Source organism: Podarcis tiliguerta (genome assembly GCF_965153285.1).
Source record: "Podarcis tiliguerta genome assembly, chromosome: 10".
NCBI classification, from domain to species: Eukaryota; Metazoa; Chordata; class Lepidosauria; order Squamata; family Lacertidae; genus Podarcis; species Podarcis tiliguerta.
In genome coordinates, this window is record NC_139543.1 from 66066857 (window position 1) to 66092106 (window position 25250).

A 25250-nucleotide genomic window follows, 5' to 3' on the forward strand; every position below is an offset into this window, starting at 1 on the left:
ACACACACTGCACATTGCAACATACACATTCTGTTGCCTTTTAAAAGGGGCCGTCTAATATCTTCTTTAAAAAAGGAAAGGGAAGAGAACAAGAAGCTTTTGCCTCCCGTCGGAAAGATGCTCAGAAGCAGCGGAGCAATAAATCACTTTAGTAATAAGCCAGAGGTGTCATCTTAATGGCAAGCGAAAGGTTCTTCACAGTGAGTGGACCATATTGCGGCTTTGGGGTTTCTGTTTTTGTGGCTTTTTGTGTCGGGATAATTGGTCCTGTTTGCAAGCAGCACCCAGCTGGACAAGGAGACTTAGCTGTGCAACATGGCGCATGTTTATGTGGAGGTGGAAAATAGATCTAACCCATGCGTGTGTAATTAATTTTAAAAAATCGACTAGGCACCTAGATTCAAAAGAATGGGGTTTGCACACCCTTCAGTGAGAGAGAGCCTCCGGCAGACTTAAAAACTTTCTCAAAATTAAACAGCAGTATAGCATGGAATATAGGTTGTTAGAATTTTTTTCAGATCCTGCTTGGTTTGCTTACAGCCTCTGGCAATGAACAGACCACACACTGTTAAGTAAGTTTCAAAAGCTTTACTTACAAACCCCAAAGGTCTGTCTATGCATTGTTCCATGCAGCAGCAAGGAAAACACAGGTAGAATACTCTTGGGTGCAAAATACAGAATGCAGTTTCAAGCATGCAGTCTGAACTTGGAGCGAGTTCAGACATGTCCGTGCTGGTCAGTTACGTGGTGCAGAGAGAGTAACAGAAAGGAAGAGAAGCAGCTTCACTTCCTCCTTCACAGAAGTAAGGGGGGTGGCTTCGAAATAAGATTGACAAATTCACAAAGGGTAAGGTTATGAATGGCTGCTAGCCATAATGGTTGTGTTCTATCTCTGCTGTCGGAGACAGTGCATCTCAGTTGCTGCTGTGCTCAGGTCTTGCTTACGTGTTTTGCTATAGACACCTGCTTATTTTTATTTATTATTATGTATTAAATTTGTATACTGACCTACACCCTTAGGTATACACTATGAGAACAAGATAATGGACTAGATGGGCCACTGGTCTCTTGTTATGTTCTTACCATATTGGCCCGAATATAAGCCACACCTTTAAAATTGGAGGGCAAAAAAGGGGGGGAAAAACCCTGAATATAAGCTGCTCCCTTCTTCACTGCTCCTGGCTGCATACCGTAAGGTCATGAATATAGGTCGCACTTTAACTTTTCATGGTTGGAATTTGGGGGGAAAGTGTGGCTTATATTTGGGCCAATATGGTAATTAAATATCACCTACAGTGGTACCTCAGGTTACATATGCTTCAGGTTACAGACGCTTCAGGTTACAGACTCCACTAACCCAGAAATATTACCTCGGGTTCAGAATTTTGCTTCAGGATGAGAACAGAAATCGTGCTCCGGCGGCGCAGCAGCAGCAGGAGGCCCCATTAGCTAAAGTGGTGCTTCAGGTTAAGAATGGTTTCAGGTTAAGAACAGACCTCCAGAACGAATAAAGTTCTTAACCCGAGGTACCACTATACTCAGTTAGACACACATATATATTCATCCTTTACAGTACACACGCACACAATCCCAAGTATTCTAAAAACAGTTGCTCTAAAGATGGAGGGGGGACTATGTTGGTGATGTCACAGATGCTGGCCAACAGGCCCCCGACACAACGTTTTTTTATCCACTTCAAGTTGCTAAGAGCCCGCAATATTGCATGTTTAAATACAACCCAGAGCAGAGAGATGTGTGTTTGTTTGTTTGAAGGGCAGGGACAGCACTATTGAGCCACCTCCCAATGGCCATTCTGTCTTCACTCTTAAATAAGAACAAACTGTCCCTGGAAAGAAAAGGAGGTTTCGAATGGGTGATCAAGGAGACAGCATGCTCAAATAAACACGGCATATTTCAACACAGCGGCTACTTTTCTCTCCCTGGACAGGAGGAGGAATGTGTGCACACCTGAGACTCGTACCGGTTTGAGATTTCTCCCCGGAAAACTGGCAAGCGAATAAATAGTCCCTCAGCACATCACATTCTGAGTCACAGGCGTCAAAATCCGCATTCAGAATGATTGCCTTTGTTGTTACCGTTCAGAGGGACCGGCTGCCTTTCCACAGAAATCAATACTTGCGTAAGAATAAATGAAACAAAAAGGCCAGGAAACAAAACCAGGAAACGTTGCACAAAATAAAACCCAGAAAAGCAGAACTGGCAGTCAGCCAAGCAGTTGGGAAAGCTCTCTAGGCTTTCGCCAGTCTAGGGATTCCATAAATGAACATCACTAGTTGTTGTTTTTCCCCCATAATTCTTTCTACTTCCACGCTTCCCATTTTCAAGTTGCAATAACAACAACAACAACAACTATTATTATTATTATTATTATTATTTATTTATTTATTTATTTGTACCCCGCCCATCTGGCTGGGTTTCCCCATCCACTCTGGGCGGCTTCCAGCTAAACACTAAAATACAAAAACCTATTAAACATTAAAAGCTTCCCTAAACAGGGCTGCCTTCAGATGTCTTCTAAAAGTTTTGTAGTTGTTGTTCTCTTTGACATCTGGTGGGAGGGCGTTCCACAGGGCGGGTGCCACCACCGAGAAGGCCCTCTGCCTGGTTCCCTGTAACTTGGCTTCTTGCAGCGAGGGAACCACCAGAAGGCCCTCAGAGCTGGACCTCAGTGTCCGGGCAGACGAAACAGGTTGAAGAAGGACCTTGAATGTATTGGACTAGAGCAGTTTCCCAAACTTGAGTCTCCTGCTGTTTTCAGACTACAATCCCCATCATCCCTGACCACTGGTCTTGCTAGCTAGGGATGCTGGGAGTTGTAGTCTGGAAACAGCTGGAGACTCAAGTCTGGGAGACCATTGGTTCACAAAGTGGGCAGGGCTACCCCCCAGGGAATGGGACTAAGAGGCAAGCGGGGATGCTGCAGATGCAAATGACTGCCAGACTTTGAAAAGCTGGATCGAAACCATCTGTTCTGTTGAATTCAACTAAACTGCTTCAATTGGATTTTGAATAAATGTGTGATTAATGGCCACTGCTTGGATTTTATTGTGTTGTCAACTTCTCCTGCAGGTCGTGCAAACCGCTCTTCTGAATAATGCTTTTTTATAAGGTTGGGGGGGGGGCCCACTGGAGATGAGTTTACAGAACCGAGGGGCCGGCGGCCTCAAAAAGGTTGGGAAACAGCTGGATCGGAGTGACATTACGTCTACTGCACTTTGGCCCCACTCAGTGGCGTAGCGTGGGTTGTCAGCACCCGGGGCAAGGCAAGTAATTTGCGCCCCCCCCCCCCCGCTGCACTGTCCCTCCCCCAGATAGTCCCTCGCTCTCTCTCCGCACCGCACTGCACGCCTGGCACCCTCCCCTCCACAGTGGGCGGCGACCCGGCGGCTCGGATCGGATTCGCACAGCCAGCACTGCAGTGAGAGAGAGAGAGTGAGCCAGGAAGGGGCAGAGAGCAGCGAGTGCGAGCGCGCGCCCCCCCAGATGTTGCGCCCGGTGCGGCCGGGCCCCCCTGCACCCCCCACGCTACGCCACTGGCCCCACTGAAATCAATGGGATAAGCAAGTTGCGACTTTGGTCCCAATGATTTCAGCAGGAATGAAGGGCAATAAGTGGGCAAAATAATCCGAACCCAGAATCCCAGCAGCTGGGAAGCAGTGGCGCAGGGTGACTGCTCCATCCAAAGCGGAAGGGTTTTCGGTATCTTCCTAGAGCAAAATGTACATCAGAAGGTTTTGTTTTGTCAGAATCAAGGATACACTTCCAGAGTTAACGGTAAATACATTACAGTTGTACCTCTGTTTATGTAACCCTCTGGTTAGCTAAACTTTGGGGTGTGCGCGCGGCAAACCTGGAAGTATTTTACCGGGTTTCGCCAGGTGCGCATGAGCAGAAGAGGTCTGCGCATGCGCAGAAACAGTCCTCAGGTTGTGGAAACCTCGGGATCCGACCTGACCTCCGGAACGGATCCCATCTGCAACCGGAGGTACCACTGTACTTCTGGTAACTGAGCTGCCACAACTGCTAGAGGGCTGTGAAAATATGGGTCCTGGGCTTTTTAGACGCTTCTACCCATGTATTCCCTAAAACCAAAGGGGCGCATTGGTGACCGGATGTTTCCCCCCTCCACAGCTCTCTCCAAGAGCCAGTGTGGTGTAGTGGTTAAGAGCGGTAGTCTCGTAATCTGGGGAACCGGGTTCGCTTCCCTGCTCCTCCACATGCAGCTGCTGGGTGACCTTGGGCCAGTCACACACAAGTCTCTCAGCCCCACTCACCTCACAGAGTGTTTCTTGTGGGGGAGGAAGGGAAAGGAGAATGTGAGCCGCTTTGAGACTCCTTCGGGTAGTGATAAAGCGGGATATCAAATCCAAACTCTTCTTCTTCTTCTACCTTGCTACCATGATCTACTGGAAATCTACTGAAGTCCAACAAGCCTTTTAAGCAAGGATCTTTCCCAGTCTACATCTGCACTGCCATTGTTTCTAGATGTCTTATTATTTGTGTCCTTCGGGAGGAAGAGTGGAATATGAATTTATTAACCACCTAGCTTCTGACTGCTCCTACAACGTCCCCTTCAAATCAACCCCCGATTCCCGCACACCCGGCGCACAAAACCTTCTCAGTGCCTACCTTTGGTTCGTTTGTGCCACGGCAGAAAACGATGGGACTTCCAACATGTAATCTCCTCAACAGTCGTGGACCGAGGTCTTGCGTATTCACACCCCAAACAGTGCCCGTCTCTCTGATGAGCTGAAAGCGGTTACTTATGTGTGTTTTTTTAAGGCACACTTGTGCACCAGTTACCCACAGTGAAGGCCACATCACTATGGGAGGTGGAAGTCATGGGTCTCTGCTCCTGAGCCACAGCACAAGAAGTCCAAAGGAGCCGGGGGCGAGTTCCATTAGGAAGAGATGAGACTCTTTGGCCTACTGTAGACAACAAATACAGCAGGCCCACGTTGCATCAAAAACATTCAGCTTGGACATTAAAATTTTTTGAACTGGTGCATCGCTTGGATTGGATTGTTCAGGTGTGGCTATGGAATCATCCATCACCTGGAATCTATTTTCCAAATCCAGCAGAGATCCCCTTATGTTCCAGACCAGTAGAAAAAGAGCGACCCACAATCACCACTGGAAACGACACGAGGATAGTGGACGTGGTCTTCCGGGGAGGGGAAGATGGGAGATGTTAGCACAACCTGTTGCTTCGTGCAACAGTCTTTAGCCTTCGAAATGATTCTGCGAGCGGTTGCCTAGGAAACAACCATGGGGTTCTCCGCTTGCTGGGATGAAATCCTTCCCTCCAACGTGAGCTGATGATGCCTCCTCACGAAGAGACAGAACGTTCAAATGAAGAACATTGTGAGGGGAACCTCAAACCGAGCAGTCCCTGAACCTGAAAGGGAGAGACAGACACGATTATACGTGAAGGAACACACGCATGCACCACAGTCTAAAATCTGCACACCACTCTTAAAAATAACCATCACATCTCGCTGGAAACTACTGGTACTCTCCCTACAGATGTTTTGGATCTACAAGTGGCCAAGCCAACATAGTCATGTTGGGAGTCCAAAATTAATGAGAAGGCACCTGGCTGGGTGCGGGTTGGTGTATAGAAATAAAACAGGTGGGGGGGGGCATTGGAAAACCTGTGGCTTCCCAGGTGTTTTGACCGCACCTGCCATCGGTCCAGCGGTATTGGCTGGAACCTGCGGTCCTTGAAATAAGACAACAGTGATGACATTGAGACTGACGGTCAAAGAGATATCCTGAAAATGTGTAACAGAAATCATGGAATTGTGGGGTTGGAAGGGACACAGCTGATGACGACTCTACGACAGCCTTCCTTATGCTGGTTCCCTCCAGATGTTTTGGACTGGGAGCTCCATCATCTCCAGTCAGCGAGGCTGAGGAAAGCTGTTCTTCTGCAGAATTCGGCTACAACAGGGGCCAGCAAACTTTGTGAGCAGGGGGCCGGGTCCACTGTCCCTCAGACCCTGTGGGGGGCCAGACTATATTTTTTTTGGGGGGGGGGGGAATGAACGAATTCCTATGCCCCACAAATAACCCAGAGATGCATTTTAAACAAAAGGACACATTCTACTCATGTAAAAACACGCTGATCCCCAGACCATCTGCGGGCCGGATTGAGAAGGCGATTGGGTCGGATCCAGCCCCCGGGCCTTAGTTTACCTACCCATGGGCTACAGCATCTCTGACCCCCACCCTCTCCTAAGATATCTCCAGCAAAGGGGGTCCCAGCGCTCTGTTAACTGTTAGACAGTCCCTCCTTAATGTTGAGTCAAAAATCAGCTTTCCTGGTATTTCTGCTTAGTGGTTCTCAGGCGTGTCGAAGAACACACCCTGCTCTTCAGATATGTGAAGACACCTGTCACTCCCCTCCCCAAACCTCCTCTCTTCCAGACTAAGCAGACCTAGGGGCTTTCAGCCCTTCCTTGCAGGACTCATCAAAGCCCCGGAGGGAAACAAAACGGTTCCAAGATGGGACCTAATCGGCTGTGGAGGAAACCAGAAAAGGGCCTCTGACTAGCATCTGAAGGGGACTGCAGAGTTCGTAAGGGACAAGGCGATCCTTTGCTGCATGGATTGACTTGCAAAAATGTTCTTAACAGAGCTCTTTCGGAAGGAAATGTAGGGTATAAATGGGATAAATGAGTAACAGCACCAACACTTTAACGGGGCCAAATCTCCCACCGATTACATGTGATCGCAGGAGACTCACAGGATCGCAGGAGGCAGCAAACAGTGTCTCTGGCTACTTGGGTGGTTAGCAAAGGGCTTGGAAATAAGAGAACGCTGTACCAACCGCTGTTATGCTGCGGTCTTTGTGTCCACCTAGTGATAGCTACCTGACACTGCAGCTCTGCCAAATTTGACGCCCTTCCACCAGGGCACCGATCTACCAGTACATCGTGATATCTGAAATAAGGGTGGAGTTATGAGGAGGAAAACAGCAGGGCGTGGCGATACCTGGTTTTCAACATCGTGATATATCACCAGCAAAACATCACGATATACCGATACATCGTGGTGTCTGGAATAAGGATGGCGCTTGGTAGAGGCACTGGATTGCTTCGCGGTTTTCCCTGCATCGTGGTTTTGGCACAGGACACATACGCATCATAATTTGTGATATATTGCCAGGTCAAAAATTATGAAACAGATTATGGAGATATGGACTTCATAGAGAATCATAGAATCATAGAGTTGGAAGAGACCACAAGGGCCACTGAGTCCAACCCCCTGCCAAGCAGGAAACACCATCAGAGCACTCCTGACATATGGTTGTCAAGCCTCTGCTTAAAGACCTCCAAAGAAGGAGACTCCACCACACTCCTTGGCAGCCAATTCCACTGTCGAACAGCTCTTACTGTCAGGAAGTTCTTCCTAAGGTTTAGGTGGAATCTTCTTTCTTGTAGTTTGGATCCATTGCTCCGTGTCCGCTTCTCTGGAGCAGCAGAAAACAACCTTTCTCCCTCCTCTAGGTGACATCCTTTTATATATTTGAACATGGCTATCATATCACCCCTTAACCTCCTCTTCTCCAGGCTAAACATGCCCAGCTCCCTTAGCCGTTCCTCATAAGGCATTGTTTCCAGGCCTTTGACCATTTTGGTTGCCCTCCTCTGGACACGTTCCAGTTTGTCAGTGTCCTTCTTGAACTGTGGTGCCCAGAACTGGACACAGTACTCCAGGTGAGGTCTGACCAGAGCAGAATACATTGGCACTATTACTTCCCTTGATCTAGATGCCATACTCCTATTGATGCAGCCCAGAATTGCATTGGCTTTTTTAGCTGCCGCATCACACTGTTGGCTCATGTCAAGTTTGTGGTCAACCAAGACTCTTAGATCCTTTTCACATGTACTCCTCTCAAGGCAGGTGTCACCCATCTTGTATTTGTGCCTCTCATTTTTTTTGCCCAAGTGCAATACTTTACATTTCTCCCTGTTAAAGTTCATCTTGTTTGTTTTCAAGCCAGGTTTGGATGATATATCACCCAGCTCTACTGTGGATCCACTATTTTTCAGAAGCCAAGCCATGCAACTCCTACTTTTGACAATTCTGGTATCTTTCTCGCAGTTTTTGTTATGTGAATGATGCTGTGGAACCCCTGGGTGGGTTACGCAAACCCCCTGCAGTTGGTGGACCATCAGTTGGAAGCCAGTGCTCTAAGGCAGGGGTCTGCAACCTTTAAGACAAAAAGAGCCACTTGGACCCGTTTCCGAAGGGGGGAAAAACTGGGAGCCGCAAAACTCGTCATTATAAAAATAACTTTTTTGTCACTTTTTTTTATTATTTCTTTGTTTGACCCCTCAGAATTACTCCCCCTCATAGAAATAAATGTTAAATTAACAAGTTACCTTTTTTGTGTGTGTGTGTGTGTTCTTCACTCCCCTTCAAAACAGTGACCAGCGTACATGCCCCCTTTCAATGCAGTGACCAGCATACACGCCCCTTACAATGTAGCGGGCGGGCGGGAAGGTGACATCGGGACGGTGCGTGACTAACGCACGCACCGCCCCCATGCGACGTCACAGCCAGTACAGCGCCGACCACAGTGGGGAGTGTCAGGGCGCACAATGCGCCTCCTCCCCTCGCTAGTATCCGCCCTGGAGCCGCGGCAAAGGTTTAAAAGAGCCACATGCGGCTCCGGAGCCGCGGGTTGCAGACCCCTGCTCTAAGGGAAGTAGCACTGTTGAGAATACTGAGTTTGTTGGACCAGCTGTCTAATGCAGTACTATATAGGGCAACTTCCAACTTCCTAAACTTTCACATATCTGCCGAGAAGTAGGTCCCACTGTGCTAAGTGCCTACGATAAAGGCAGTGTTGGGAATTCCCCGCGGTGTGCATGCTGCTACTGGGGCAGGTCAAATTGAAACAACGTGGAGATTTCTGGGCACCAGGCTGGCAACTTGACATTTCCACCGAGTCAGCCGACTTGTGCAAAAGACTTTTTGTGCCTCTGCACTGCAGGACAAATCATGGACCCCTTGCTGGGCATCTTAAGTCCTTCATCGTCACACCAAGGAAAGTACTGTATTTTTCGCTCTATAAGACGCACCAGACCACAATTTGGAGGAGGAAAACAAGAAAAAATATATTCTGAATCTCAGAAGCCAGAACAGCAAGAGGGATCGCTGCGCAGTGAAAGCAGCAACCCCTCTTCCTGTTCTGGCTTCTGGGATAGCTGCGCAGCCTGCATTCGCTCCATAAGACGCGCAAACATTTCCCCTTACTTTTTAGGAGGGAAAAAGTGAGTCTTATAGAGCAAAAAATACGGTAATTCCAGGGTGGAGCACAGAGATATTCAACGGTGCTGCAGCCTTTCCACAAACCACCCAAATGAAACTCACAGACCACAGTTTAAAAGCCCCTGCATTAGTCCATATCTGATACCATTGCCATTTCCACTGTGTTTCTCTCCTTCTTGCATACTAGGACAAGTTGTAAGAGCAAGCTACAGTCAAGCAGCGTAGCTGAGATCACAGAACCATAGTTCTCCCAAGGTCTTACAGAATCCTAGAACTGTAGAGTTGGAAGGGACCCTAAGGGACATCTAGTCCAACCCCCTGGTGAATAGACATTCCGCTGTGGCGACCATAACCCAGGTTTAAGGTTCCGTTTGGTGCCTAGCTTATAAATCAGAGTTTCTAACACTGGTTAAATGCATGTAATATTGTTGCAGTTTCATGGTGCGAGTGGACTTCATAGCTGGCTAGCAGATACCAACGCTTGGCTACCACAATTTGTACGTGCCCTCTCCATTTTCTCACCACGATAATGCATAACCTCTCTCACGTCCTGAATTTCTATCCTGCCTCCCCACCTTGCAGTCACTTTTTTGCTAAACAAAAACGGACAGCTAAGGCCCGGGGGCCGGATCTGGCCCAATCGCCTTCTCAATCTGGCCCGCGGACAGTCCGGGAATCAGTGTGTTTTTACATGAGTAGAATGTGTCCTTTTATTTAAAATGCATCTCTGGGTTATTTGTGGGGCACAGGAATTCATTCATTTCCCCCCCTTTAAAATATAGTCCGGCCGCCCACAAGGTCTGAGGGACAGTGGACCGGCAACCCTGCTGAAAAAGTTTGCTGAGCCCTGAGATAGATGGTCACCTGTTTTGCTTGGACTAGATATTTTCCAATTCTATGAGCTGATAGCTTCTAAGAGCCACAGGTGAGCGATGAGAGTGCAGGATGGTGACCAAAGGTAGACAAACTACCCCAAAAATAGTCCGACCCCCACAAGGTCCGAGGGACAGTGGACCGGCTCCTTACTGAAAAAGTTTGCTGACCCCTGCCTAAGATGAACTCTTTGCAGCAAGTCAGGAAAAATGAAAGAGCTGTGTGGGTGTTTTCTTTCTTTCTGAGAAACTGGGTGTTGCTCAGGAAACAAGCTCATACCGGAAGCCAATGACCTTTTACCATTCTTGATATTTGTATATCATGCTGTTCTGCATGGCAGAGGAACTACACATATGCAGACTTCTTGCCGTCTGACCTTTCGGTTTCTGAGCTTCCAAGGCATCTGAACCAAAAATCCTGGAAGACACTGGTAGACACAAGCGAATCGCACATATCTAAGCTTAATGCAACTTCTCAGTGCTTGATGCCTATAGCAGGACATGTGAAATGATTCCTTTGAAAAACTGTACAATGCATCTTCTATCTTAGTGGGGTTATTATATCCATCATGCCACAATCACATGTGCAAGTTGCCGCTTGATGCTTCAGCCACTAAGTGACCAGAATTCTACCTGAATCCTTCCTCGCACACAGACCACCCCCAGCAATCTTATGCGCCGTAAGCTTGTTCAGCTAGAGAACGTTCAGTGAAGGATGTTTTGCAAACGTGGGTGTTTGCTTGCTAACAAAACACCTGTTCTAAATTATCGCACTGAATCTGGATCTTTGTGTAGAAGACAACAGACGGCACCAGGAGTGAAACGGTATTTGCAGAGCCTAGGGCTTGCCGATCAGGTCGGCGGTTCAAATCCCTGCAACGTGGTGAGCTCCCGTTGCTCGGTCCCTGCTCCTGCCCACCTTGCAGTTCGAAAGCACATCAAAGTGCAAGTAGATAAATAGGTACCACTCCAGCGGAAGGTAAACGGCGTTTCCGTGCGCTGCTCTGGTTCGCCAGAAGCAGCTTAGTCATGCTGACCACATGACCCAGAAGCTGTATGCTGGCTCCCTCGGCCAGTAAAGTGAGATGAGTGCCACAACCCCAGAGTCGGCCTAACAGTCAGGGGTCCCTTTACCTTGTCTCTCATGCATAAGGCAGCTGATGAATGGAAGAGGGAAAGGTTTGAGTAAAGCAAAGGTGGTGAGGCAGTGAGAGAGGGAAACAGCCAACTTTAAAAAATGGCAGAGGTTTGGGTTAAGCAGCGATGGAGGAGGAAAGCCGCAGTTTTAAGCAACAGCAGAGGTTTCAGTAAAGCAGTGACAGTAAGGGTGGGAAGCGATGGTTTTAAACAGCAGGGAAGTTTTGAGTAGAGTGAGCACGTAAAACACAGAGGGGGATCGTGATGGTTAAAATTAAGATCTGAATGCAGTGACAGGGGAGGTGATAAAGGCTTTGCTGTGTTAGCTTTTCAGAGTTGCACCCATCTCCACTATTTTTCTTAGTAGTAGTAGTAGTAGTAGTAATAATAATAATAATAATAATCCCTCAGTGTTCCTCTGTTCCCAATCTTTTCAGATCCCTCCCATTGTTTGAAACCATTTCTCCCCCTCTCAGTGTCTCTCCCTTCTCACTCCCACGCCATGGCCACTGCTGTGATACAGCCTGTTTTTGCCTACCCCATCCTAACCTCATTCATATCCAGGGCACTCCAAGGACATTTCAGATCCTCCAATGGGAGCTGGCCTCTGACTTTATGCAAATCCAGGTTTGTGATGTGGAACTACAAATCCTCCAATGGGACTGCGTGATAACAGACTGGTGCAACACTAGTATAGAGAGAAAACCAATGGAAAGAGTCCAACTGGAAAGCACAAAAGAGACACTTTGGTTCCTAGGTCAATACACAAACACTACAGCTTTTTGGTCAGAGCATAAATGCCCGGACTTTGCAAAAAGACTTTTGTTTTCCTGTTTGGTGATTAATTTTGTTGCCATTAGACTAATAAACTTGGCAGCCGAACCAAGTTGGTCTTTAACAAGCTTAAAGTCAAATGTTGTTAAATCTTCTCTTGAATCTTACTATAAATGGACGTGTTCCAGCAATCTTCTGGCTTGCAAGCTGTAAAGTGTTTCTCTTTTCTTTTTCTTTTTACAAGACTCATCCCATCGTCCAAGGCTACCTATGGCTGCTGTAGATTAACAGACTGCCGGTTCTCTTTCCATTTAGCTGTCATAAAGTGGTGCATTTAATCTGGATGTGCTTCGAAAAATATAAAACTGTCCTCTGCAAATTATCGGTTGCCAAGTGGATGTTATTAAGCTGCTATCCTTTTTAATGCTATTGGCTCATAAGGCTATAGAAAAAGCAGTATTTTATGTACAGTGATGTCACTATATAAAATGGCGGTGCATTGGGTTTTTGACCCTAATTGCCAGATTCTACAGTATTTAGTTCATTAAATACATTTTTCTTTCATATTTCAAAGGGGTTTACTTCATAGAACTGCTGAGTTGGAAGGGACCCTGCAATGCAGGAATCTCAACTAGATCATACATGATAGAGAGATTCCCGTTTCAGAGATGTCACCATAAAAGCCTTGCTCCAAGCTGTTGGGAAATACTACCTTAAGGGTTGAAGTTGAGAGCTGGACCATAAAGAAGGCTGATCGCCGAAGAATTGATGCTTTTGAATTATGGTGCTGGAGGAGACTCTTGAGAGTCCCATGGACTGCCAGAAGATCAAACGCATCCATTCTGAAGGAAATCAGCCCTGAGTGCTCATTGGAAGGACAGATCGTGAAGCTGAGGCTCCAATACTTTGGCTACCTCATGAGAAGAGAAGACTCCCTGGAAAAGACCCTGATGTTGGGAAAGATGGAGGGCACAAGGAGAAGGGGACGACAGAAGACGAGATGGTTAGACAGTGTTCTCGAAGCTACAAACATGAATCTGACCAAACTGCGGGTGGCAGTGGAAGACAGGAGTGCCTGGCGTGCTCTGGTCCATGGGGTCACGAAGAGTCGGACACGACTGAACGACTAAACAACAACAACAACAAAGGGTTGAAGTTTCCAAGCCATGAAAGTCTTTAAAACATGATGGCTGGGACTGATAGAACCTGGAATCCAACATCTGGAGGGCTACAGATTACCTATTCCCAGCTTTTTTAACAAAGGTTAAAACCAGCAGCCTGAATTGGGACTGGAAGCAAACTGGCCACCAATATAACTGTCCCAGAACAGCTGAAACGGTCCACACTTTACAACAGAGATAGTGACCCTGTGGGTCCGTGGGTGTTGCTGTTGAGCACTCAACTTCTACCAGCTCCCAGTCAGCATGGCCAATGGTCAGCAATGATGGGAAGTGGCAATCCAACTGAGGTCCAGAGGACCACAGGTTCTCCATCCCAGCTTCAGAAGGCCTGAAGCACCAGCTGAAGCTTTGGAGTCAACTTCAAGGGCAGCGCCATGCCTGGCACACTGCAGGAACCATGCTTGATGGTACAGAAGCATGAATGAGCAAAGCACGGTCCCATCTGTCAGAGGAGAAGGAATGACTCTTTATTAGCCAAAGGTGATTTTTTAAAGGCATTCACGACAACTCTCAGTGGCTTCTCAAGAATATGTTTTAATTTGCTGGAAGCTGACCAGGGTGGCTGGGGCAACCAGGTGACATAGACATAATAAGATTATTATTATGGGATGCAGGTATACCCCCAGGCTTGTTATGGATAAATATGAATCGCCAAGGAGAACAGAAGCTCCTCAACTTTCAGTAAGCACGCAGGAGAGAACATTTTGGCAGGTTTCCTACACACATGGGGAGGAGAGGAGGACCACACGAAAAGTCCTTCTTCTAATCTACGCAAGCGTTAAAGGTTCAGGGGCCCTGTCCATCTTTGTATCTGTTCGTCCTTGTTGGTTTTGGCACACGTTCTGTTATTTGCCCAGCCAAAGAGATGCTTCCTTTCTTCCTTCCCCGCCATTCTAATTTCTAATCAAGATTCGCACTTCTTCCGTTGGAGTGGAGACAGGCTTGTTTCGGAAAGACGTGCTTCTGAGCCAAGTGCAGCGAAGCTGTCTCTCTGTTGACTTTGCATCGCTGTTTGCTTTTAATACCGATGCACAATCTGCTTTAATAAATTGTGCTTCGGCTGTGCGTTCATATGTTGTTAATTTCTTGGTGGGTTCTATAAAGCCGCGCTAGGGGGCCCCTGAGAATTGCATAGCTATGAGGTTTACAACTGAATCCTAAGCCAGCCCCATCTGCCAAACCTTCCAGGGGACACAGCGTGCCTCAACCCAAAAGAGGGTCATCTAATCTGCCCCGCAGACTACAGCGATGGGAATTCCTCCTATTGCTCAACTACAGTTGTTACTGGAAATTTGCTCTTTAAGTAACTAAGTTTTTAAGGAATGTCTTTACCGGTACGAGATAATTGGCTTGCTTATATGCTCAGTTCAAAGAGACTCTTAAAAAGAATAAAGTAACAGTGAGGGTCAAACCAGACATAAATGCAGACGGCGTCCTTTGTGTTTATTGTTGTTGTTTTCAGATAGCAGCTGTGAGGGGCCCTGATCTGGACTGGGACCTGCTGTGATAGAGGTGAAGGGGATTTAACCCTTTCCCCCGCATGGTGGTCTCCATGAAAATCACCCAGCACCTCCAAGCCTGCCATTTGCATGAAGACATGCTTCCTTCCTGGACTGGACTCCTAGTGGGCATTCAGTGTTGCTGGTCCCGTGCTCTAAACACGCTTCCAGCAGAGATGCAGCAGGCACCCTCGCTTTTTATTTTCAACTCTTACAAGAGCTTTTTTCTGTAGACAGATCTATGCAACTATTTTAATATTGTCTGCCACCGATCTTAATAAATTTGGACCTTTCGTGGTGGTTTTGTTGTATATGCTGCTGTATAGGTAAAGGTAAAGGGACCCCTGACCATTAGGTCCAGTCGTGACCGACTCTGGGGTTGCAGCGCTCATCTCACTTTATTGGCCGAGGAAGCCGGCGTACAGCTTCTGGGTCATGTGGCCGCATGAGTGAGCCGCTTCTGGCGAACCAGAGCAGCGCACGGAAACACCATTTACCTTCTCGCCGGAGCGGTACCTATTTATCTACTTGCACTTTGATGTGCTTTCGAACTGCTAGGTTGGCAGGAGCAGGGACCGAGCAACAGGAGCTCACCCTGTCGAAGGGATTCAAACAGCCGATCTTCTGATCGGCAAGTCCTAGGCTCTGTGGTTTAACCCACAGCGCCACCCGCGTCCCTGTATACGCTGTATACGCTGCTGTATACCACCTTGTATGGATTGGAGGTATAGGAATGCTTTTATAAACAAATAACTGGCAATAAAGATGGGGCAGGGATTAACATTAAGACCATGGCATGGAGGTGTGGAAGAGTTAATCCCATACGCATTCCATAGCTGCTATTTAAAAACACAAGGGTAAATACAAAGAAAAATGAATTTGTGAACACATAGTTCTGCCCTGATTAGAAAGAGCTATCTGAAAGATCAAGGGAGGAAAATACGAGCTACAAGAACAGGAGAGCATCTATCTAAACAATGGAGGCCATGGCGTCCTTGGGTTGCGGTGCCACCCACAGGATGGCATAACGTAGCTGCATAACACCATGCAAGCACATCCATCCCCGATGACTGACGCATTCCTTCCCACGCCATCCCTGGCAGGAACACACATCACGGTTGCCGTGGGGATCATGCTCGTCGCCTGACTTCCCCCCGTCACGCAAGTCCCCAGGCCACACCGCTGGGTGGGGCGACTGGGGAGGCTCACCACACAACAGGAAAGGCCATGCAGAAAGTAACTTGCAGCGATAAGAGCCACTGGGTGTCATGAACTGGTCGGATGCAGAGAAATGGTGGGAGGAACCAGCGGGGAACCCCCAAGAGAGGGAGGCTCAGAGCCCGGGAACTGGTGGTGGAACAACGATGAGTGGTCAGAGGATGGAGAAGACTGGGGGAAAGAGGTGTCAGAAGCTGAAGAGGCAACAGGGCTTAGTGAGCAGGGAGAGGCTGTGGCAGAGAGCAGTCCAGAATCAGAGACAGGAGAGGAGGCTGGAGAGGAGAGGCAGAGAGGAGTCAGGCTGGTGAAGAATCCAGGGTGCCCTCTCCCTCCTGCGACGGGCAGCTCTTCTCCCCCCTGGTCTCCCCAAATCGAAAGAGGCATGAAGAGGGTAGAGGAAAGCCAGAAAAGATGAAGGTGCCTCACATTGCTTGGGACAGAACTGGGTGAGGAGCTGTAGGAAGGCGGGGGTCATCGGAATTGCAGCAACTGAATAGCGATTTGCGATTTTAACTTTTGCGGGCTTGCAAGATCAAAGGCTTAAACTGGCCCGGGGTTACAATTCAACCAACCGCAGCGATTTTCAGCCTGTAACCCAATTTTAAGGGAGCGGCTTATATTTGGGTATTGCCTCCCCCCCCCCCCAATTTTAAAGGTGCGGCTTATATTCGGGCCAATACGGTAATTCAAGGAGGAGAAGGCTACTAGCCACAATGGCTATGTTCTGCCTCCACAGTTGGCGGCAGCAATACTTTCCAATACCAGGTCTGGAAACCACTGGAAGCGAGAGGGCTCAAATCCTGCTTGCTGGTTTCGCACAGGGACCTGCTTGGCCGCTGGCCTGATCCTGCAGCCTTCTTCTTACGCCCTTGCATTCTTAATGGAGCAGCCTCCACCGTTTGAGAGAACTGGGCTTCTCTGGGATTCTTGAGTTCTGATGTGCAGTAAACCAAGGTCCCTGTCTATGACCATTAACATCAGGAAATACACATCAGAAGTCGGTGGTTTCCATCTACCGAGGGAATACACACACCCTTCCTTCCCCCGCACCCCGTATATACCGCACAGGAAGAAACGCAGAACAGTTCGTTCCTAGTAGGTAAATTCCCCTCCCAGTGATCTCAAAGGCTGTGCTCTCTCTCAGCTCTCCCAGTCGGGGCCTCTGCCCTTCTTCCCTTCCCTCTGTGAATTTTGCAGAGGCAAGGCACTACGAAGAGTAATTTCAGCTTTTCTTTTCCGCGCTGGGTGAGGCGCTGCATTTTCCAACAGCTGTATAACAGGCAGAAATCCACCGTGGAAGCTTCTCCCCCCCCCCCAAGGAGGAAGGAATTAAAAAGCTGCATCTGTTATGTTTCTGACTGTCGTGCAGCTATTCAATGCGTACCCGAAACAGAGAGCAACCCTGAAATATATGAGCGGTAGCAGCACAATTCCCTGGATTTGGATTAGGGTTGTTTACATTTCGCTCAAGGCTGCTGGGTCTTTTTACAGGGACTCTGGTGCCTCTGAGCAGCAAGCGAAACTTCACCTGCTGAATTTCTGCCTGCCACACACTTGTCAAAGGCAGAATAGCTACGCCAGGGTGAGGGGGAATGGGTAAACCTGATTTTGGGTGCCGAAAAGGAGAATGGAAGAAAAATAAAATAAAATATGGTGTTGATAATAAACATAAAACCATGCAAGCTAGTAAAGGATAACAACATTAGCCTGAAAAAGAGGAGACTGGGAGGAGATATGATAGCAATCTTCAAATATCTCGAGGGCTGTCACATGGAGGATGGAGGCAGCTTGTTTTCTCCTGCTCTGGAGGGTGGGACTCAAAACAACGACTTCAAGTTACAAGAAAGGAGATTCCGACTAAACATCAGGAAAAACTTTCTGACAGTAAGAGCTGTTCAAGAGTCTCCATGGGGGCGTTGTGGGCTCTCCTTCATTGGAAGTTTTTAAGCAGAGGTTGGATGGCCATCTGTCAAGGATGCTTTAGCTGAGTTTCCAACTCTATATGACATGGAACCTCTAGCAGGCAAAAGTTCCTTTGAATGCACACTCCCCATGTCAATCAGCTGATTGGCGCTGATGGAGCAACTTCAAAGGGGGGGTGCTGTAACCCCCAATCAGCTGGTTGGTGGTTTTGTAGGGTGATTGACAGATGCCTGCTTCCACTCACAGGTGGATCCAGTTCTCTATCCCTGCTATAGAAAGTTATTCTGGATTATTGCCCCACATCTGAGAAATTCCCTCCTCCTAGAAGCTCACCCAAGTCTGAACTTGAGAATCTTCCAGAGTCTAGGCTGGCCTTCTGGCACCTAAAGGTGGCATGGTATATAGGATTACCCATCCGTCCCCCCCAAAATGGCCCCTAGATCTCAATGTGCAATCATGAGCAAATAAAAAATTTAGTTCATTATCACATTTTTTACTGTTACGGGCATTTTATTTAATCTCAGTGGTGTTTTGCTGTGGCCGTTCTTGGTACGGCATGGGTTAAAATATCAGCAAAAGTTATTCAAGTTCTAAAAAGCCAAATTACGGTGTATTGTAGGATTAATGATGCATTAGCCATTTCCTTTTCAGATGCCTTTTGAATTCTTCCGACTTTTGTTTTTTTAAAAGTAAGGAGTTTGAATCTGAAACTTCTGAAAACTTGGCACGTCCTGAGCTCTTGATGTGAAGCCACAGGCATCTCTTGCATAAGGAGAATAATAGATATTTTTTACATCCTTCCACAAAGCAAAGGCATAATCGCTATCCGTCATGGGCCTTTTAAATTTACCCTCCGTATATTCATGATCGTAACTGCTCCATAAAACAGTACAGTACAAACTGTGCTTCGGGACACCATAACAACAGGATGCCGTTCCCCTTATTTGGAACAGGTGGACAGAATTTCGGGTTCAAAAAAGAAATAATTTTCCTACATTAGAAAAAAAACACCAATTCAATAAAACTAATGAAAGCAGCAGCAAGGCAGATATCAAAAAGGGTACTATTTTTTACAAGCAGAAATGTGTTTTAGGAAAGGAATAACATAGCCTCGCAATAATTTTATCCGATAGGCAGCCCACAAATAGCTGGAAATGTTATTAGTGTGCTAGCAAGCCTGCCAGCTGATTCAAAAGAGAAAATGGATAAGGCTGCAATCCTATACCCATTAGCCTGGCTGGGAGAAAGTCCTATTGAACTTAATGGGACTTTCTCCCAAGTAGACCACCTAGGATTGCAAAGCGACGTCAAGAATTTCTCTAGCTGTAGCATCATTTCCAGACACTCGTATTCTCATATCCTCATTTCCAGACACTGGTTCCAACGCCTTTTCTGGCGCCAAGGTGGTGAAATTCCCTTCCTGGGGGAGTCTGTTATGTCCCTGTCCTTTTGCCCTTTGATAATGTTCTTATTCAAGAAAGACTTTTCTCGCACTAGGCAAAAGATTCCTGCGTTGCAGGGTTCGACTAGATGATTCTTGAGGTGCCTAACTGTACAGTTCCATTATTTTATTATTCCAGTTGCTTTCTTTCAAAAAAAAAATGAAACTCACAAGCAATTTACAAAAAAGGGGAACATTAAAAAACAAATATAAAAAGAGAATAACACAACCTAAAATACGTAAATAAGTACAGATAGATGTACACAGATATAGCAGATACAACTCCACCATAACCTGCTAAAATTAAGATCCAAAGACCTGGGTGAACAGGTATGTTTTTGCCCGGCACCTAAAAGCAGCTACTGAAAGGTGTGCCTTACCGGTGACAGTGTTCCATAATCAGGGAGCCACCACTGAAGAGGCCCATAATCAGGGAGCCACCACTGAAAAGGCCCATTCTCATGTCGCCCCCCTCTGCACCTCCCTTAGAAAGGGGCACAGGAAGGACTTCAGATGCAGAACAAATGTTCAGGGTTGGTTCATATTGGGAAAGGTGACCCTTGAGATACTGAGTCATATTAAATTCTGTTAGCTGTGCCACTCTATTATTTACATTAGATTGTCAGTTCATTTTTATATATGGTTGTTTTTAGGCAACAGCATGAGCTGCCTTGCAAGGAAGTTTCTTTTTTTTTTTTTTAATTAAAAACTTACAAATCTATAAGAGTAATTAGGGTTGCCATATTTCAAAGTGAAATTCCGGACAAAAATGTCCGGAAATTTTCAGAAAATTCTGGCCAGACGCCATTTTTGAAGGACGGGTCCCGGGTATGACTGGGGAATTCCGGACGTATGGCAGCCCTAAGGATAATAATCAGAATAACATAATAATAGTAATATTTCCCCCCCCCTTCTTTGCAGCAAGAGAAGCAACAATCAGGATGACCCCATTCCCTGGTCCAGTCACCTGCCTCTCTCTTCAAAAGGGTTTTCCTCAGCCAGTAAGGGGCAGTTGACGGCAGCATCAGGAAAATAACAGGTGCCAGTATTAGAAACTCAGATATATAAGCTAGGCGCCAAAAGCCTCCTTAAAGCAGGGTTACAGTCGCCAAAATGGAACGCCTGACTGCCATTTGGGGGCCAGAAGGCTCGAAAGCCATATTTTTCAACACGACTTTTTGCTTCCAGAAATTCATTCTGATTGTGCAGATAAAATATAACGGACAGGATTCTACAGTGTGTGTTCCTAGTGTGTGAAAACAGGCAAGACCCACACAAATACATGCACCTCCAGATGGTGTCAGGCCCAGGCATCTTCACTTGGTCCCAATGGCTGATAACCAGGTACAAAATGCGCCTGGGGAATTTCGAACATTGGGTGGGACAAGCCATGGTCATTTTGCCTCCTGCTGAATCTGGAGATTTAGAGGCAGCTATCATCCAGTGTCCAGATTATAACCGCTTAGAAATATTCAAAATATTGAGGCACTTATGCATGCTTTTAAACAAATAAATATCCTCACACGACAGTGGCCAAGCGCAGAACAGATGCCTAAAAGACTCCTGCAGCTTTAACAACGATGCAAAAGACAGTTTGGAACCTCTCTCGCCATAGTTCAGAGCAACTTTCTTGCATTCAGAAGGTCCCAGATTCAATCGCTAGCAGCTCCAAGTTAGGCTGGGAACATTCCCAGCCCTGAAACCTTGGAGAGCCACTGTGACTCAGCGCAGAAAATACAGATCTAGACAGAGAAGCTTCCTCCGTTCCAAAATTTCCTCCTCTGTGCAGAAACCCCACTATCCTCCTTTTCGCAGCTGCCCGCCTGCCTACCTGCCGCATTGTTTCGCTCTGCTCAAATGTGACCAAACAGGTGTTTTTCTCATGAGTCACCAGCCTGCAGTCGGCTATTTTGGTGCCGTGCAAAAAAAAAAAGCAAAAGGGGGGGGGGGGACGTATAATGGAAACCTTCAGGGCCGAATCAGCGGTGGCAGAGCTACCTGGTGGTGGCTGTTTTAATAATCTTGGCAACATCTACTGAGGTTCCTGCAAGGAATCTGGCTGGCCAGCAATAGCCCACTCAAATACGAGACGGAGACTGCAAGCCAGTGGGATTCATGCTGGCAACAGCATCAAAGGTGCAACTGCTATAAAGCTGGCTTGAGAATGAATCCAGTCCTGGGGTTGCTGACCAAAAGGCAGGCCTCCTGTTTTTGCGTATTTAGCAGCAAAACAATAAAGCAATGCTTCAGCCCAGCATGGAGAAAAAACACACCAGCATTCCCTAAACGAAGTCTTCAAAATCTTAAATGCAAAGGATCACGAGCTGATCAAAACGTGGCAATCCTAGTGAAACACCAGGTCTGGGCCATTGACTGCACAGATCCCCTTGCAGCCTCACCTTGCTTGCGTACTTTTGTTTTGCTTGAAATCTGATAATGCCTCCTGCTTGCCTGAATGGAAGACAGAGAAGGGTGTGGGACGGGATTCAGAAAGGACACTTCTGTTATGCAGTAACTCGATAGCCAGGCCTTTGGCTGATTAAACCATCTATGGCCTTTTTAATTGAGTTTGTGGGGAGCGAGGCAGTTATCGGTTGTTGTTGAGATTATGATATGCATTTGGGGGTTTGCATTTTGCATTTTTTGCGCCGTAAAACGGCCCTGTGATCTTCTCTGGACAACGGGCGGTATATAGATTTAACTCAGAGTAGTAAGAATTCTGTGCAAGTATCAATGTTGCCTCAGCTGCTCCCACCCACTTGTGGCTCTGGCCCTTGCCTACCAATTGGCATGTGGCCCCCAGAAGATGGCCCAGGCGGCAATACGGCCCTTGGGCTGTATCAGTGTGTGAGCGGATGTTGCTGGACTCCAATTCCCATCAGCCCCAGACACTATAGCCAATGGACGATGGGAACTATAGTCCTAATATATATAGTTTTAATATTTTAATGTTCCATTATTTTAATGTTGTATTTTACTTTTGTTTTTAAGTTGTAATCATTCATCTTGTTTTTATTAATGCTTGTAAGCCGCTCTGAGCCCTGCCTTGGCTGGGGAGGGCGGGGTATAAATAAAAAAATATTATTATTATTATTATCATCATTATCATTATCATTATTATAACAGTACATGTAAGGGCACAGTTTCCCTGATCCCTGCTCTATTCACAAAGGCAGCAAGTTGCTCTTGCCATAATAAATGTTGCACATAACAATACTACTACTATTATTATTATATTTATATTACGAGTTGCTAGAATTCAGGGATCTTTGGGCTCCACTCCCACAGCTAGCGCTGCAACATTTCTTTCCGCAGCCATTGTGTTGAAATAACACAACATTTCCTCAAGATGGGCGGGGGGGGGTTCCTATCGGTAGCTAAGGGAACTTCTCGGCCATATTGCTTTAAACAGCTGGCAGGCGGGTACTCGTCAGGTGCAGCTTCCCCTGAGGCGGAGACAAAAGCCACAGCAGCCATTTCCGCCTGTTGAAGCGACTGAACATGCAGTTTAAAGGGTTTTGTTGCTGTGGGAGAATAAAACTGGTGTTAAATTATTCCGACAACAGGAGCCCACTGATGATAACTAAACATTTCTTCATCATCATGAGGATTATTTCTATTCTTCACAGTTTTGTCCATGCATAAGAAGGAGCCCAAGAGCAGGCAGTGCCATTATTGTTGACAATGTCTTGTCTCTCTTTCTCCACACACACACATATATTTATAAATGTGTATCTACGTATATATTATATATAGGAATATAGATATAGATGTAAATATACATAGAGATGTATGTAAATCTATATACGTGCGTGTATGTATAAATATAAATAGAACTACGTGCGCGCGCGTGCGTTTAGTATAAAATCCAATAAAATTCAAGGACCAGGATGTCTGAGGTAAAACGCCATAAACGCTTTTTAGCTCCCCTCCTTCCCTCCCGCCTTCCTCTCAGCCAATCAGAAGCCTCGTCGCCACAAGCCTCGGGGTGGGAGGGGGTAGAGGGAGCTAAGCACGAGGGAAGGGAGCGAACGAGCGAGAAGGGGCGGGGACAAGGGCGGCGCGAGGCCCTGCCGCGTGACAAAATGAGCCGCCGGCACGAGGCCGGACCATAACAAACACTGGAGAAGCAGGCAGGGAGGGGAGGGAGCGGAGGAGAGGAGAGCGAGAGACGTACTTGAGGAGGAGAAGCCAATCAGCACACGCGCGGGGGAGAGCGCCAGGGAGGGGGGGGAGAAGGGAGGAAGCTGAGGGCGTGGCTGGAAGGCAGCGGCGCTAGGCTCTGATTGGCTGGCGACAGGGCGGAGGGAGGAGCGCAGGGTTTCGATTAGGCGGCCGCGAGTGTGTGGTCGGGCTCGCCGGCGGCAGTGCCGCAGTCAGTGCGAGGTGGCGCCGGCCGGGTTTGGGAGGCTGAGGGCGGAAGCCGCTGCTTGGCAGCGGGAGCTGCGTTCGTGTTCGTGTTGGCTGGGAGCGCAGGGGGTGGGCGGGGCTTGGCACGTCACTGTGAGGAGGGAGGGAGGGACGGAGGAAAAGCCCGGCTGTCAAAACAAACTCCTGAGGCGACCCATACACATTCACACGGAGGAAGAGACACGGTTCTCTCCTCAGACACGCGAGAGTTGCTCGTTCCCAAGACGCGCCTGAAAACAAGCCCGACACTTTCCCCACACAAAAGTCTCCCCTCACAAAATCATGATAACAACTACAACAACAACAACATTCCTCATGTTACGCGTCAGGCAGCCAAACCCGCGTTCGCGGGGCGCAGGACAGGCAGGCGCAGAAAGGGAGCCAATCCGAGGAGGCTGATACGCGCAGTTCCAGAGCCGTTTGCCTCATTTCGGGTGCACGTGTGAACCTCGCAACGCGTGAAAGGAGGCGTCACGGGCCCCCTAACGTCAACAGATAGATATTGCTCTGTGCGTGCGTGGAGCGGACTAACAAGGCTGCCCACTTGGAATTTTTTTAATATATATATACATATATATATATATATATATATACATATATGCAGGTTTTGGTGTCCTCGGGTGTCTTCCCGTGTAAAAGTTGGGGTGTCTAGGCGACGTTTCGACGAGGTCTCACTCGTCATCTTCAGGCTGGTGCTTTCGGCTTCTTGTTACTGGAACAGAGTAACAAGAAGCCGAAAGCACCAGCCTGCTCTGTTCCAGTAACAAGAAGCCGAAAGCACCAGCCTGAAGATGACGAGTGAGACCTCGTCGAAACGTCGCCTAGACACCCCAACTTTTACACGGGAAGACACCCGAGGACACCAAAACCTGCATTCCTGTACCCGTGAAAATCTACGAAAGCATATACATATATATATATATATATATATATACACACACATATATATACACATATATATATATATATATATATATATATATAGTGTGAGGCATCCCACAAAAGACGTGAAGAGAAGCCTAAATTGCGAAGGACTTTCCAGCCCAACACAGAGCCAAGAAGCACTGTCCTTGTTCTGGGGGAGGAATGCTGGAAGCAAACGCCTTCCAGGCATCCATACCTTCCCGTTATTCCGCAAAACAAATGCTCCAAACTGAGAATACATCAAGGACTGCAACTCTGCCCCCCCCCCTTACAAAAATGCCCTTTTGACTTTAATGCCACCCTCATGCAAGAGAAACGAAACAAAACCAGGGCTTCATTCCGTTTAGAAAGCAGCCCGGCGAAATGAAACCTCTTCACAGCATCTGTTCTCTCTTTCTCTCCCACAAAACAAGACAACACAGCAGGGCAAACCTCTTCACAACCCCAGTACAGTACTTGGTTTCTGAAAAGCATGCCATGAAAGGCAGGTGCTTCCCCCCACAGCTTCCCCCCAAGAAGGATTCCATAAACCAAGCTGGGTACCATCCCTGTGAACATGTGCAAAATC

General features: G+C 47.3%; 1 protein-coding gene across 7 annotated transcripts in view; it reads right to left on the bottom strand.

Annotated features, from left to right (window-relative positions):
- LOC310659208 (endonuclease domain-containing 1 protein-like) overlaps positions 1 to 25250 on the bottom strand; it is a 149407-nt gene that overhangs the window by 118670 nt on the left and 5487 nt on the right. For all 7 annotated transcript variants that reach the window (XR_014502661.1, XM_083402439.1, XM_083402437.1 and 4 more), the window contains exon 2: positions 4651 to 5419. The gene's annotated coding sequence lies outside the window, so the exon portion shown is untranslated. The remainder of the gene's footprint in view (positions 1 to 4650; positions 5420 to 25250) is intronic.